Genomic DNA, 15,833 nt, shown 5'->3' on the forward strand with positions numbered 1-15,833 from the left:
CTCAGAAAAAAAAAGTGAGAAACTTAAGTGCAGTTTAGTACTTCAATTGGACAACTACCCTACGGCATCCAATTGTTCATCTTATCTGTTTGCAACAAATTTCTGGTATCTGATTACCTGAGTTGCATTGACAATCTACTTCAGGAAAAAAAAGTTACTTACCACTTGAGTCTGCTAAGTGCTTGAGGCCAAGTGAGAGAGCTTTCTGGGTTCTGGAAATTGTGTCCTGAACAGTAAGGGTCCCAATTATCTGGATCTCGAAGTGATGCCATTAGCTGTAAAGACACTGATGTCCTAAATCTGCAAACTTCTGTAGGAGAAATAATTGAATATACTACCTGCTGAACTACTAACTACTGAAAGTCATGCTAAGATATCCACACCTGCCAAACAATTCCATAGAACTTACGCACCCTACCCATATGTACTAATGCATATTTCCCACAGACATAGAATATGAAAACCTTTTGATACACCAGGAACTATAGTGGGTTAACTGTAGATGAAACATGCCATGTCCATCAGCCTACTATGTGTCTATACTTCACCCCAAAAGCCAAAAAAAGGTTATCCCTATCTGAATCTGTGACTTACTTCAGGGTAAATAAGATACTTACTACCCACGTTTGCTGGCAACCCTAGAAGTAAGGAAACGTTTGAAGTGAGTCTACAATCTGCTGCATTAAGTCTAAAAGTATTCTCCACCTGTCTATCAAATATTTAATAAGAAATGAAAGCTGTTCATTTCTGAAGGTGCCAACAACTGGAGAAGGGGAAACAGCACCTGCTGTACAAATTTGTAAACTGCTTCAAAAGAACATGGACACTTAGGAAGTGAGCGTGCCAATCAGTCTCCAAGACACATGGGCACTTACTCCACGAATAGGACAACTGCTCTAGAAAATGTAAGACCGCCTATTACCCGAATCTGGGAATAAGTCCATTAGCATGAAGAAGATTTACTTCCTGCATGTGGCAGTCACATCACCCCAAGAAAAGCAAGGACATCTTAATTTGAATATTCCATGCACGCCTGGTGAAATGAGGACACTTACTATTTGAATTTGCCATCAACACCATGAGTAAAGTTGTTTACTACTAGAGTTTGACGACTAAGTTGAGAAAATATTGATAGTAAATATCTATGGAGGAGGTAAGCCACAAACCACTTGCAAATGCCAGACTCCCTCCAAGAAAAGTCTGAATATAACCTAAGGTGGCAGGTGACAAGGTGCACTACTGCCTCGCCTCTAGAAAGTGGGGGGAGCATTACTTTTCTCTACCATGTCCAGCAATGTGATTATTTCCATAAAATATGCCTCCCCTACAAATTGGATAGCATTATTACATTGATTCGGCTATGCTTGGCATCTCTCAGGATTAATTACAGAGGGATACTAAATGCATAATTGGCCAAATCACTCTTCCCCTAGGTAAAACTACTTCTTTAGAATGCCGCTTCCCACAAAGAACACTGCAGAAGTTAGATTGGCGTTTTGGGAAACACAGGCAAAAGGCTGAGAATGAGAAGCACAGAAGCTGAGACTTTGAGCTACAAACACTGGTATAAAACACAGATTATGCAGTCCCAGTCACTGGGATTAGATAACACAGGTACTATGATAGGAAACAACGAGCATTAGGACAGAGAGACAGGGACGCCGAGGCTGAAATAATCAGAATTATGATTAGAATGCACACGCACTGGGGAGGCAGGCACTTGGGAAACACAGACACTGGACGACAAAGTCTCGAGTTTGGGAGACACTCAGACACCAAAACCTGCTGACAAAAGCTCTGCAAGATACTGACCCGGGAGAACACAAGCACAGCAAGGAGACAACAGCACCTGAATGGGGAGACACCACCACACAGAAGAATGGAGACAGGAGACCCAAGCAGTACAAGATGGAGCCTGGAACCAGGAACTGGAGTCACAAGCACTGGAACGGTGTGACACAGCCACTAAACTGGGAGATTTAAATGCTGGGACTAAGAGACACTGACACTATGACCAAGGAACACAAGGACTGTTCTGGATCACATACTTCGACATGGAGACACTGAGAAAGGGAGAGAGACACTGACGATGAAGGAACAGAAATTAAACAGAAATGGGTAGAAACCTTGAATGGCCTATGTGGACATTTAGAGGCTAGCACACTGGGCAGGGCAGAAAAAGACACAAGTGTAGATACAGAGATGGCTCAAAGGCCTAAGCCTTCCTCTCTGTTATTGTTCCCTTGTCCTACAGTGGCAATCTTATCAGACCCACCACCCGACTAGTAACTCTTACTTGAATTAAAGAAAGCTTTGATGTGCACAGAGAATGCTCTGCTTTCCTTCAACAGCGTGTGTATTCCACTCCAGCCCTCGGGAAATTCAGCAATCCACTACTCCTGTCAGGGGTGGCAGTCCTCACCTATAACTAGCCTTTCCAGGCCCTGGACTTCCAAAATGAAACCCACAGGCCTTCATGTTATGTATCGTGCCCCGGCAAACATACAACACAGCACCCGCACGCAAGCATCACACGCTGCTCAGTGCTACATACACTCATCACGCAGGCCAGGAGTGGGTTAAGTACACATGTCTCTTAACTCCAGGTAAGGGAATTAGCACTCTGCCACTATGAGGATAGTTCTTGGTACACCTCTACTGGTCTAACAAAACTGCACTACCATAAGACGGGCCTAGGAGAAGGCACACACACATGATCCGTGTTCACCCATGCCCAAAAATAAATGCCAGGGGTCCAGATATCTATGCAGCTGGGGCTCTCAGGCCAGGGGTGCAAGTCTGCCACCATCCCGGGACTTTTCTGTCCCAACACAGACACACAAAATAACCTCTGTCCACATACAAGAACGTTGATAAAAGTCCAAGATGTGCTTCATTCGACAAGGGAACCTTTAATTTTGTTGTCCACATTCTATACATCTCAATTGCTTGGGTGGTAGGTAGGACCACAATATTTGACCACTTTATGGCATTTCCCTCTGGGATGTGCTCAACCAGCAGATGTTGCTGTGCTCACAGAGGGAATCTCATTAATTTTAGGCAGACATATCACAGACTGTACTTAAATTGGTTCTGGTGGCAGTCTCCCGACAAGATACTTCCCACCCCACAGGAAGCTGTTGCCACCAGTGAACCAACACACAGCAACTATTGTTCTGCAAACCAAGACAGGCAAACGCACCATATGTACCAACAAAAACACTAGACTTCTCCACAGGAAACATCAACATTGTAGCATGCGCTCCACCAACTTATCTCATATGGCTGTTTAGGAAATGTTGTAAAACCCGATGAAACCTACAACTCAGGCATGACTGCACTAAACAAAGCAGTCTGAAGAGATCTGGACACTTGTGCTTAGCATTGAAACCGAAAACTCAATTCTAATGATGTTCTATACAACGGTGCAGGTGGCAGTCGCAAGGCCTGACCCCCCCAACAGGGCTATCCCACCAGGAAATTCACAACCATTCGACACTCTGCTGCTCAGAGATAGGTGAAAGTGCAAAGTGGTGAAGAAAATGGCTAATGTTACACTATACTATTCAAGAATCACTTAAACTACCATAGGAGTAGACGTGGGATCCCCATGGAGTCATTGAAAGCAGTAGTGCAGATGTGTACTACTTGTGCCTGTGGCATACCCTATGAGAAGTAAGGAAATCCGTTGCAGCTATCTGCGAAATAGCCTAGTAGAAGGCACACACTTACTGACTCCCTCTCCTGGATACCCTAGAACAGGGGTTCGCAACCTTTTGACTTCTCTGGACCCCTACTTTATCATTAATGGATCATTATTGGAATCTGGGGCATTGGCGGCTCCTTCGCTATGGCGAAGGAACGTCGCCCCACTGGTTGAGCCGACAGCAGAAAAATAGTTGTTTTATTTTTCTGCTGCCAGCTCAGCCAGCAGTGCAGGTTGGAGAGGGGCTGGGTGCCACAGGAGGTGGGAGGGGGAAGAGGGGTGGTGTGCACTAAATGTGCATGTATGTTTGGCCAGCCATCTCGTGCTGGCCAAACTCACACGCTCACTTAGGTTTCTCCAGCCCGGCTGTGTTTAACAGCCGGGCTGGAGAAACTGCACAGATGCCAGGGCTGTGTCTGATCGGCAGTCCGAGCCACTCAGACAAATCCTGGCGCTGCTTTCATGCTAAGTTTAGCAAGAAAGCAGCACCAGGATTGCATGGGTCACCTGTGCTGGTGTCCCAGCAGTGAATGCTGGGACACCACAAGAGGAGGGACGAGCGAGGTGCAGGAACGGAGGCATCAAGGTAACTGCTTTTTATTTTGTTTTTCTATTATTTTCACCTCGTCTCCGTTATCCCCCTCCCATCTCTCCTCTTGAGTTATGCGACGGCCGCTGCTGATATGGGGACCAACCAAAGAGTCATTACTGAAAGCTGGGGACCTAATCTGTTAATATTATTTAATTTTCTAAGCAGTCACAGACCCCCTGAGGTGGCTTTGCAGACCCCCAGCGGTCCCCGGACCACAGGTTGGGAACCACTGCCCTAGAATGAATAAGGACATTATCTGCCTGTTTATGCTCAATAGGAAAAGTGCAGACGTGTACCACTTGTGTCTGCTGCATACTCCACGACAAGTAAGGAATTCATTAGCAGTTATCTGAGAAATACCGACATAGAAGGCACACGCTTCCTGACACTAACTCCTAAATACCATAAAACGAATAAGGACATTACCTGCCTGCTCATGTTCAATATCACAGGAAAAGTGCAAACTTTTACTACCTGTGTCTGCTACGTACCCCATGAGAAGTAAGGAAATCAGATGTGTGCATTTGCTAAATACCCTAGAAAAAGTTAAGCGTTTACTGCCTGTATCTGCTTAAGACCCTAGAATAAGTAAGGGCATTTACTATCTGCTTTTGCTAAATACCAAAGAAGAAAATATACTTACTACCCATGTCTGCTAAATACCCCATTAGAAGTGAGCACCTTTACTGCCCACAAATACCAAATATCCCAGATGAAGCAAAAGCATTTATTACGTATCTCTACTAAACATCAGAGGATGTACAAAGACATGTACTGCCTTCTTTTGATATACACCTCGTGAGAAATAAGGATACATATATGAACTATGAGTGATAATAAACCTCTTCTCTCTGGCCCTCGGAGTATGAGACCAGTCTTGTCACTCCACTAGAGATCAGAGACAATGGGCTCCTCACAACAAAGCTTCCAGAAGGACTCAGATGACTCTCTAATTTGATTAGACTCATAAAGCAATAAGGAAATAAGATACAAGAACCACTTATTCTACCTTTTATGTTCATCTTTTTGGCGCCTAAGGATGGCCTCGCGCTAAACCTATGGCGATCCCCAAAACTTGATGACCTCGTAATCCATACGCTATTGGAAATCAGCTGTATTGGTTTTTCTTGCACTTTGAGCAGAACGTGATACGCAATGAGGATTTTAATATTTAGGAGGACTCAACTGGGCTCAAGCAGTAAATTATCACCCATAAAAAAACATTAATTTGAAATAAATGTGTCATTTCGTTTTCGACAGCTCAAGTTGAAACTGGGCCCACTTACCAAGACAATCATTGACGGATATCATCCTGGAGACCAATAGGTTAATCTTAAAACTGCAAACTGCAGTGACAAATATCCACCCTTTTCCCCTCAGCTCGGAAACAAAGGGACTGCTACTCATTTCCTGGTGCATATTCCGCGGCCGCTGCCAATAAGGATTTCTCATTTTTGTCATTCCATTAGGTGTGAATGCACTTGCGGACGGTGCCTCTTCAATCCCCCCTGACTCCTGTGAACTGAAAGAGAGTCAGGAGACAGGTACAGTAATTGTGTGCCGGGATCTGGTACCGAGGCACTTCATTATCAGGAGGTGCCGTGCCCGATACAGGGACTTTCTCCCTTCTGTGTCTCCTTATACGCGGGCGCTATCACTCCACCGTGCACTCCCGCGCCGTGGAGGACTCACGGCCAAAAGCTTATGTCATACTAATTTCCCGTCCCAGCCTTCCATCTATGCCTTAATTATGTGCCACAGTCAGATGGGACAATTGCTCAACTGACATCTTTATTTCCAGTCATCTGACTGATCTATAGTCTGTCTTCTGTTACCATGGGAAAAGGATGGTCGTGGGTTCATGACCTACAGCTCGCCAACGTCTGCCTCGCCGTATGAAGAAAATATCAAGGATTTTTGAAGAAGAAACCTTCAGCTAATTTATGCTTACAATTTCTACTTCTCGGTATGCCTGCAACTGTATCTCACAAATAATCACAAATAAATAATTAGACCCAATTTGGGGATTAGGTTAGGATTAGGAGCGCACTGTAGAAAGCACAGATCTCCCACCTAGTTGAAATTGATGGCTCTCTGCATGCATAGTGGTAAGAGCGAATTGATATGAAGTTGGAAGATAATGCATTAATATGTAAAAAGCATGGACGGAAGGGGAAAACTACAATTCGAATAGAAAACGTGCCAAGTGCATTTCCCATCATAAATGACACATTTTGCATGCCCTTAGCAGCCATTTTCAAGATATTTCACCCAAGAATCTTGGTTGTAGGGATAAGAGTGAGGCTGTGCACATGTAAAATCTCAATGCTTTCCCTACTTCTTCATCCCTCAGAAAATGTGCCCTCAATAGGTAAGACAATAACCGCTGACATTGTTTTTATTGTCTTTCTCACCAGCGCCATGTCTCAAGCATGAGTTAAGGATTGCAGTGCCAAGGGAAGCCTTCAATGGAAGCAGATGTAATGTTAGGGAGGGTAAAGATGTGGTGAAAGTACACTATCGGGGACATCAATAATATCATTACGTGGGACTAGGCCTGAGATTGTATATGGGGTCTATTAGCATGGGATGCAGTGATGTAGATGCCGCTTTGTGAGAACTAATTGGATGAAGCAGTAGAAAGGCTACAGTGTGTTGGTGGTCGACATCACTCCAAGGCATTGAAAATCATGGACTTAGATGAAACAAGCATTTGCAATGCAATGGGTCTTGTGTTTGCTCGCGTTAGAGCTATTAGGGTTGTAAATTCGTAACTGGACCTTTCTTGCCACACAAACTGAAAGTAAAAAATAAAACAGTTGACATAAGCGAGTGGATGCAAAGCACCGCCGTGAGCGTGGATAGAGAGGCAAAAGGAAAAAGAAGTTCTCTCCCAAAGTTATCGACAAAACTGCAATTATCCATGTAACAGTGGCGATGTCTAAGGCGGTAACAAAACCGCCCTAAGGATGTGATGCCGCGCTTAACCGCAGCATCTCTGTTTACAACCGCGGTCGGACCGTGACCCCAATGACGGAGCGCCGTCCTCCGCGTTTTTGCCCAGCTCTTACAACATGTGCCAGGAAGCATTTTTCATGCTCCCGGTCGCGTCGTCCTTACCTGTCTTTGTAATATTTTGTATTTTCTGATGATGGTGGACTCCTTTCCTTTTCTTTTTTCTACTTTTCTTCTGTTTTCTGTGCTCTTGTCTTTTTCTTCTTTCTGGTCTCCATGCTGTCTTCTTGCAGGTTCCATGTTGTCTTTTTTTGTTCCTTTTTCCCAGCATGCCCTTTTTCTCTCATACTGCTACTTTTTCCCATTCTTTTCTATGGGCCTTTTCCCAATCCAAGATGGTGTTGTTTCTATTTCCTGTGTAGTCACTTCCTGTCTTCCAGTATATAAGTCACTCAGTCCTGATCTGCCTTGCGTTGCAAACACTTCCTCTTGGTGGTGATCTTCGCTCCTGTTCGGCGTTTGTTTCCAGTTCCTGTTCCTCTGATTGCGATTTTTTCCTCTTTTTTTCCAGTTTTCATTCCTGTTTTTTTCCTTTTTTTCAGGGGTTCCTGTTTTTGAGTTTTTTTCCCATATTTTGTTTTTTTTTCCTCTGGGACTCCTTCTGGAGGGTATGGTCTGCTTTGGCGTTTTCCTGTCAGGCAGTATCATGGCTACTAGAAAGGGTCGTCCCTATCTTGGTTTATCCAGAACCAGCAGAAGACCGGGTGCTCTTTCAAATCCTTCAGTCAAAGGTGAGAAGCCTTGTGCAGATCGTGACAAAGGAGGGACAAATGTAAAGCAGTTACCAATGAAAACAAAGGAGTTTTGACAGGCAAGCCCATGAACGAGTGATAGTGATGGGCATGCGGTGGGCGTGGTTAAAAGCCCAGATACATACCAACATATCAGAAAAGCAGTGCTTGCACGCTGCTATGCTCAACCTAAAAACACACCTGAGATGAGGTGTGTTTTGCATCACCAATGAGAATAGAATGAAAGGGCAAGATGGAAATCCACAACTGAGATGAGACTTTCCCACAATGGGAGCATGGCAGATATAATGAGTTGAGGCAGGTGAGGTATAAGGAAGGATTTGAGGGGGGTTTCTGGGTGTGCTTTGAGAATATAAGTCCCCAGGGAAGCCAGATGTCATATATGTTTCCATGTGACCATCGGGTATCACAGTGGGGAGCGGTGGGGGGAGGGGCATTGGAAGGCACTAAGCCCAGGTCTCGCACTGTCCATAGTGCAAAACCCAGCTCTATTTCAACAACATTTTATTTTTACACTTGTAATTTAATGAGGCAACGTGTGCGTTTTTTAATGGTTAAAAAAGATCCTGCTAATTGCACATGGCAACAACGGGAAAAGCATCCTGAATGTCCCGCATTACCTTTTATCCCATTCCTCACACTGTCTACTGACAAGCCTGGATAAAGAATTTCCTCTTCAGAATAGTGTTGCAATATAAACGTGGTAACTGGCAGTGGAGTCTAGTGTCTGATTGTTTGACTGAGGGTAGCTGTTGTGAGTGTACAACGACTTAATCCTGTCCCTGGGCGAGGAGAGGAGAGAAGGAGATGAGGTAGACAAACCAGGACAGAGGGTGTGGATGGGAGGCAACTATCAGAAGTCATTAAATGGAGCCAAATGCATAGGAAATAGGGTCAATATCACCCCAAGCTCATCTTTCCGCAAGCCTGAGCTGTTTTGCTAGAAGCAAACAATGCGACAATGCGTGCTATACAAAAAAAACTAAACATAAATCTGAACTTCAGTGGAGGACACCCACTTTGTAGTGAGGGAGCTGAAAAGTATCATAGTCCCAAAGTATGTATTTCTTACAATCATACACATCCACAAAACCTCACAACAATACAGTGCTAATTGATGCTACAGGTGGGATAATAGTACTGGTGTTATTTACATTTTGAAACTAATGCACACCAAATACTACTTACAAAAACATTAATTTATCAAAAGTGCACTTTAAAGTGTATTTTCAACACAAATTGTGACGAGTCGGTGAGCGCTCAATCTGACAGATCGCCAAGTCTGTGGATATGATTTATTATCATGTGGACTACTGTGCTCTGGTCAGGTTTACAAAGAGTGCCCATGAGGCATCAATGTCTATTGGAAGTAGAAGAGATCATTACACTTCTCTCCAATGTTTTTATCCCAAGGCTTTAATTTCGAGTATTTCGCAATTAATTGCCAGATTTAGTGGAAACATCCTGTTTATACACTCAGTGATACGCCGAGTCATGATGATTTTTCAAGGAAGCGTTTAAGTAGGTGCCCTTGGAAAACAGGCTGCATTTCAGAAATGTAAGAAATGTTTTTTGCTGTAAATTTTCCAATCCGTAGAGGTAAATAAAAAAAAATACGGAGCTCTGCGGCATTGGAATTATTGGATGAGCTAGTGCAGAATAGTTAGTAACTGTGACTCCGTTACTGAGGGGCCAAGCTGTAAGTGTCACTAATATACATGACTATGACAGTCAAGGATAGACACCACTCACTGTGATTCACCAATAGCCAGAAGCAACTGCAGGATCATCTCAGCAATATAATCCTACCAAATTCTTGAGATGTAATTTCTCAATATTTCTGTCTCTTGTCAATGCCACCAGGACACAACCCCATGCTCAGTGTGAAATTCATGTCAAATCAGATAAGTGTCAATCTTGGATATAAGGCACTTAAAAAAATTGGAGGAACTAAAGATTGCTTGTTGGAGGGAAAAAGAACAGATAGCAGGGGGGCAGGGGTGGCAGTGATGTACTGGAGGGGTAGGCAAACTATTTCACTGTCAAGTCAACTCTTTCACTGCTGGCGTTTACAAATGCCTGGCGTGTCAGGTACGTTTTTTGGTGAGGAGTCAGTTCCATCAGTGCCAGCTTTATCATTCGAATTACGGGATGGAGTTGCATTACTCAGCTGGCACTTTTCAGGAAGTTGTAGCTTTCCCTTTTGCTATGGTAGTCCATGACTGAGTCTAATTGCTTGAAATTATTGTAGCAATATGCTTTGAGAAGTTCCAGTTGGTTGTGAGATTAATAGAAGCAGCAGCTGGGGGTGTTTTCTAATTCAGTTATTAAATTACATTAGATTTCTAAATCTAAATTACATTTCCTTGTGATAGGCTGTATCTGCATTGTCTGGATGGTGTGGTTTCTTCAATGATTTTCAGTCAAATGATAATGTGGGGGTTTTCTTCTCTCTATGGAGGCTTTTAAAAGCCCTCTCACTGAATTGTCTTTCTCTTTTCTCTTTGGGAATTCACAACAGCCAATATTAAAATGCACTTTGATTTGGGTGACATTTATGGAGAAGACCCTCCTGGATTTGTGGCATTGGTCATTGTGGCTGGGTCTCTGACAATTTTTCCTGGTTTTCTTGTGGACTTTCCAGATTGTTGTTGGTAAAGCTCCAGCAACAGGATAACTCTAGCTCATCCCCTGGTGCCATGTACGCCATATTATGATCCTCTATGTTACGTCGAGCTTTCAAATGCGAGTTCCACCCCGAGTTGGGTAAAAAAGAACAAGGTGCACCATATCTTTAATCTCTTTTTGGTCAGAGAGTGGAGTCACTGCTCACTCTACTTCCTGATGTCCTGGTAAACACTAAAAAAGAGAGCGACCCCTAAAAGCCAAGGGGACAGGATAAACTTGGGCCAAACAACTAAAAGCATGCTCCTCATGGCTATCTCCTAATATATATCAGAAAGACTGAGGGCCTTATTATGAGTTTGGTGGGCTGCGGAGGCCTCCCCCAAAACTCTTTGGGCTGGAAAGCCGCTACTACAGTTTTTCACCCACTGGCCCCATTACGAGTTTCCCGCTGGGCCAGCAGGTGGAAAGAGCATTTCCGCCCACTGGCCCAGCGGGAAACACACCACAACATTGACGCTGGATTGTAACCGAGCCGGCTGCAATGTTGTGGTTCGTCGGGTGCGACAGCACCCGTCATGCTTTTCACTGCCTGTAATTCAGGTAGTGAAAAGCGTGACGAGTTGTCCATGGGGGCCCCTGTAGTGCCCATGCCAGGTGCATGGGCAGTGCAGGGGCCCCTTGGGGCCTCCGGCACTCCTTCTCCGCCAGCCTTTGCATGGCAGTGGAACCACCATGCAAAAGCTAGCAGACACAGGGGTCTGCCAGATTAAGACCGCTGGCACTGCCAGGCCATCGGCTGGCCTAAAAGTGGCAGTGCTGCCGGTCCGACCATGGCACTTGTGCCACGATCGTAATGTGGAGGTCAGGCCGCCACTTTGGTGGCAGTCCGACCACCACTGCGGGAGTGGCGGTCTCAAGACCACCACACTCATAATGAGGTCCTGAATGCTGTGAATACAATGTAATATAGCAAAGCCTCTTATTTTATAACAAAATGGATACATAGAAAAACATACCATTAATTTCTTGTATAATAACAGTAAACCCGTTAAACAATCACAAAGAAATCATCAACAAACACATTTTATAAGAACATCCTCAACATACTATAAACCCCAAGGATGTTCTTTGCCTTTACTATTGTCTTTTTCCAGATGTTGCTTATACTTTTTGTAGATTGGTACTTATCCAGTCTGCTTCTTTGACCCTTCTCTACTATTTTCTCCAGGTTGCCTGTGTTGTCTCTGAGATAAACCAATTCACATACTAAAATGTGGACACGGCTCTCAGTGATGACCAATTTCCGTGCCAGGGTTTTTAGATTTTTCATTGTTTCTAATTTGTTAGTGACCTTGGATAAAAAACTTCGAAGCTGCCTTGAGGATAGTCTGGAGAATGAGCTTAAAGCATGGGGGTTGCAGATATGCTCCACTTTTTAGCACACACTCACTAAAATAACTTTTTTTCATACGAATTAAGGCAAGGGATTTGACAAGGTGGTTAAGGAATTTTTGCAAAAGTCCCCCTGTGTAGATTTTATAAAAATGTCATCAGGCGCTTGCCAGGCGGTGCTTGGAAGTGTAACCACCGGTCCTGCAGCACGGATTTGTTACATTTCGGGTCACAAAGGTTTAAAACATAACCAGCAGATATCGCTTCCGCTTGCATGAAGCAGTCTGTTTTCATCCGTGCCAGGCTCCCTCTCGCCCCTTAAAGTGATTTTGACAATTTAGACTCAGGTTTTGTGGAGATATTAAAAAACTAATGAAGTGTCTGTTAAACAGCGCGCGGTGCAGGGCAACCAGAAGGCGTGCAGCAGGACCCTATCCGGGACAAGGGGCGCGTGCTGAAACCCGGCTGAGTAGAGAGGTCGGATTGAGAGTTTCAGAAGCTCGTGCAGGCTCCGTGCTTAGTGCATCTAATGTTAACCCTGTGACGGGGAGCACGGAATTGACATTTGGCTGGGATACTCTTTTTTGATGGCAAGCCATGTGCCTGAGTGCCACATATAAAAAGCTCCGAGGGAAAACTAATATTTTAGCTCGTATATAAAACGTATTAATGTTGTCAGGGAACCAAAAACAATTCCAGCACAGCTCTTCTCCCTTACCAGCGTTTTTATCAAATGAACAGAGAACCATCCTCGTCTAAAAGGGGAAAAGAAACAAAAAGCTTCATCAGTGTTAGGGGAATAAGTGATTAGTATAGTAAAAAAAAGAATGAGCCCTTGTGATTTTCTGAACAGGTTGTTCCCTGAAGCAAAGCAGTTTGTGAAAACACAGACTTTGGGTGACCAGAGTATTTTCTTCCTAGAGACATTTTCATAAATATGTGGACTCGGATATATCAAAAGACGAGGCGCTGTATCATTTAAACTATGCTTTGCACAACTATTTTTTTAACTCCTTTCATAGCTCAGTGCAGTTTTTGTTCAACAGAATTGAGAAAAAAGTCCCATTTGGAATGGCAAAGGTGCCATCACGAATTCTGTATAGATACACTTATCCGCTAAGTGGTTGTAATTTGCATGAAGCAGAGCCCTAGAAAAATTCAATCCTCAGCCCTCATCCAGAATAAATCAAGCATTTGCAATGCAAGAGGTCTCGCATGTATTTCAGTTGGAGCTCTTGGCATTGTACATGCAAAACTGGACTTTTTGCCACATATATTGGTCAACCAATTGGCCTCATATTTTAGGCCTTTCTGCCACATAATTCCAGTGGCCCTGCATATAACTAAAGGGCTAGTAGGCCTACTGGAATAATTTTTCAAACGACCCTTAAAACACAAACTACTTTCAGGTGCAAAACAAATGTTTCTTGCAAAGCATTATGGGGCGAGTTTCACCGAGTGCAGTGAATATTGTAGAATCGGCTCTCTCACTGTGCCAGGAGAGCCGCTTTGATGATTTCTGTGTTTTTATTTAGGTAAAGCATTTACCAATTACAAGGGTTTTTGAATGCCATGAAGCATGAAGGGGAGAGACAAAAGCAACATTGAAATTACTCCGATTAGGTAACAGTGTGAACAATGTGACAAGCACTCCACAAGTTTACACGGTTTGCGTTGAAAGTGCCATGGCTCCCACAGAGCGCGAAGGGGATAGACAAAAGTAAAAAGTAGTTTGCCCTCCTGAAAGTATATCAGCAATGATGCAGTAATCCATGTAAGAGGGTCAGTCTGTAAGTGTAACAAAAGAGCCTCAAGGCAGGGCAAATGTAAAACAGTTACCAATGACATCAAGGGATTGTTGAAAGGCAAGACCAGGAACGAATGAAAGTGATGGGCTTGAGGTGGGCATGTTTAAAGCCCACAGAATAGGTTACAACAGGCCAAAAAGCAGTACTTGCATGCTGCTATGCTTGACTTAATAAATGTTGCTACAGTCCCTCTCCAGGGCCTTACTCTACAGTTTTTCCGGCCTTCTTGCAGTGGTTTGAAATCTATAAATTCTACACATGACACACAATAAACTCGTACATTAAAAATCTGTATGTGTATGCAACATTACAAGTGCTACACCACCAGTAAATGCATTTTGCAATTGTGCATGCTATGCTAAGAGTAAATGCTTTTCATAGAGTAAATGCTCTTCATTGTCTGCAGGGGAGCTGCCCAGCATTTACACTTTTTGGCCGTAATCATACTTTAAAGAGGAGAGACTTTCTATGCAGTCGAGTCATAACTGCACTCTTATTTAAATAAAAGAAGGTCACTTTCACGATATTAAGAATGACTCATTCTTTTATAGTAATAAAACAGCGCAGCTCATATTACATTTTCTGTAATTTTTACATATATATATATATATATATATATATGCACTTAAAAAAACAAAGGTTACAGGGACGTTATAGTTCGGCTCACATTTTAAATGTACAAAACCGTAGAAATTAACCATTTAAAGTTATCTCAAGTAACTATAACTCTTGCCATAGGGTATCTAGAACTTGCGCCCCCGCCATACACTGTTTTTTCATCAAAAATGTTATAGCAAATATTATTTTGATATAACTAATAATGTTATCAAACATCTTATGAGTGCCATAATTTGTGGTGTAATTAGCAGTGCATGGCGAGGGCACGAGTTATAGTTACCTTAGGGCACGAGTTATAGTTACTTGAGAGAACTCTAACTATAACTGCTGAATTTCTACGGTTTTATAGGTTTAAAATGTGAGCCTAACTAAAATGTCCCTGTAACCTTTAGTTTTTTAAGTGAATTTTTATGTTTTTTTATTAAATTCTATTTCCTAACTATAACGTCCCTGCAACACAATTGCCTGAGTGAGTTTATGAGTGGGTGCATGAGTGTCTGAGTGGGCCTGCGAGTGGGTGCGTAATTGTCTGAGTGGGTTTGTGAGTGGGAGAAAGATTGAAAGAGATAGTGAGAGAAAGAAAGAGAGTGAGAGTAAGAGGGAGAGAGCTATAGATAGAGAGTTTTTAGGCTTTGATATATGATATACTTAGAATGAGATATTTCTGGACAAATTAAAAAGAAAAACGTTTGTCATTTAAAAAGAATAAGATTACCTTTCAGTACGAACCTTAAACATTTGTAGTAAAAAAAAAAACAGAAAAGAGGGAAAAGTGTCCAGCTGGCCACAAACCCTGAATGCTCAGTATGAAGGTCTATGACCTTCACACTGAGCTATCCATTTTTTTTCTATGCCTGTTTTTTAGCCCTTTATGTGCTATCTGGGACCACAGGGAGCCCTCAAGGGCTTCCCCGCAGTCCCTATATGATTTTTTATTTTTTTTAAATTTTAAAACAAGCCCTTTACTAGTATGTGGGACTGCAGGGGAAGCCTCAAGGCCGCCCCACAGAAGCCTCAAGGCCTCCCCGCAATTGCATTGCTCCAGCAAGCAGGCTGCTGCCTGGCTGATGGAGCAAAGCTTTCATCTCTGTGCCCTGCACACATACCTGCGAGGGGACAGAGGTGGAAGGTCCGCTTTCAGACAGATGGACCTGCTTGACAGGTCCTGCTGTTTGAAATCGGGGTGCTTGCTGTGGCTTGGCTGCAGGATCAGCCCTGCAGCCAAGCCACAGCAAACAGATATGCCCCGGCGGTGGCACCCCGGGACATAGCAGGAGTCGGCCCCTGGGGGGTGGTGGTCCCGAGGGCCATCAGTGGCCCCT

Source organism: Pleurodeles waltl, chromosome 3_2 (assembly GCF_031143425.1).
Source record: "Pleurodeles waltl isolate 20211129_DDA chromosome 3_2, aPleWal1.hap1.20221129, whole genome shotgun sequence".
Taxonomy (NCBI): Eukaryota; Metazoa; Chordata; class Amphibia; order Caudata; family Salamandridae; genus Pleurodeles; species Pleurodeles waltl.